The following is a 1,450-nucleotide window of genomic DNA, read 5'->3' as shown; positions in this document are numbered from 1 at the left end:
GGTGTGATCCAAACTCCTCTCAAAAATCATAAAAGTATGAAAAATTTCCTTTAACTGTTAATACAAATCCTACTTGGTCATAGTTATGCTTTAGTTTGTGTTGCGAATTCCAATTTTAACTTGATTTTGTTTATTTATAAGTGAAACTAGGTTTTCATTTTCTTACCTGGTGTGGTAACAAGTTCTCTGAACCTCATAAAATGAGTTTGGAAGTGTTTACTTTGAAATATTTGAAATTTTTTGAGAGTTTTTTGAGGATTACCTTTAATATAGAGATTTTGTTAAACCTCCTGGACAGGAGATACAGTTCATGGTCTGATTGTATGTTTTGCTTGCAGGAAGCTAATACCTGAACTCCAACATTGAAGAGTCCCGCAAGCACCACAGGAAATGATTCACAGGCATAGAACTCTGAAAAAGTAGATGTAACCCTCCCCTGCTGCCCAAAGAAAAGTCTGACGTTTTCTTGGAAAAGGGAAATTATGAGCTTATACTCTTTTGATGAGCCAACTTGTCTAGAGGCACTCAAGGCTTAGTCTGACTTGGACTTTGCACAGGGATCACCTCTGCTGGGCCCAGGGTACCAGGTTTGGTGCCAGGGATTAATGCTGAGTTGATCACTGTAAGCAAAGCACACTGCCTGTTGCACTCTGGCCCAAAATCCACTTATTTTTTTTCTTTTTCAAAAAAAAATATGGAACGCTTCATGAATTTGCGTGTCATCCTTGCACAGAGGCCATGCTAATCTACTCTATCATTCCAATTTTAGTATATGTGCCGCTGAAGTGAGCACTAAAATTCACTGTTTTCTTGAGTCAGTTTTAGAGGGTTACAGATGTGGAGATAACTGTCCATTTGCCTCAGGGAAATAAGGGCAATTTTTGTTTTGTGTTGTTCTAGCATTGTGAAGGAAGGAGAAAGTTAAACCATACAGGTTGGTGCTCAGGTCTTACTCCTGGCTCTGTTCTCAGAAATTCACTCTGGCAGGACATGGGGGGACCATATATGGTGATTTCCGTGCTGTATTATCTCTCTGGCCATGTAAGGTTTTGGAAAAAAAATATTGACATAATTGCATGGTACTGTTTGGTGAATTTTCAAACCTCTCTTGCATATCCCTAATCATATTTGTCTATTTTCTTAATTAGCAAGTGGGTTCTCTGTCTCTTCCTCAACAACTTATTTGTTGAGGAAATTATTTTTTTAAACTTTATTAAATACAACTATTGTGAGTGGCCTGTCACGTTTTTATCTATGACCATATTTATACTTTTCAGCAGCATGGCTTAAGTTAAATGTGCAGGGTGGAAACAATTAGAAGCGAAGATTCTCTGCTTGAGTTTGGCCCCTCTGAAGCTTCACTTGTCTAGGTCCATCTCTAGGCTTCTGTGTTTGTCCTTGTCCATTTCCCTTCTCTCATGAGCCTTTTGACAGTTTAGCCAGAATTCCC

General features: G+C 38.6%; 1 non-coding gene across 1 annotated transcript; it reads right to left on the bottom strand.

The window, feature by feature from the left end:
• Positions 1-688: 688 nt before the first annotated feature.
• On the bottom strand, positions 689-793 carry LOC126029173 (U6 spliceosomal RNA). The gene has a single exon (XR_007502824.1). It is a non-coding gene; the product is annotated as a U6 spliceosomal RNA (small nuclear RNA).
• Between the last annotated feature and the right edge of the window lie 657 nt (positions 794-1,450).

The sequence above is a fragment of the Suncus etruscus genome, chromosome 14 (genome assembly GCF_024139225.1).
Source record: "Suncus etruscus isolate mSunEtr1 chromosome 14, mSunEtr1.pri.cur, whole genome shotgun sequence".
In the NCBI taxonomy this organism is placed as follows: Eukaryota; Metazoa; Chordata; class Mammalia; order Eulipotyphla; family Soricidae; genus Suncus; species Suncus etruscus.
This window is presented reverse-complemented; position numbering and strand designations above follow the sequence as displayed.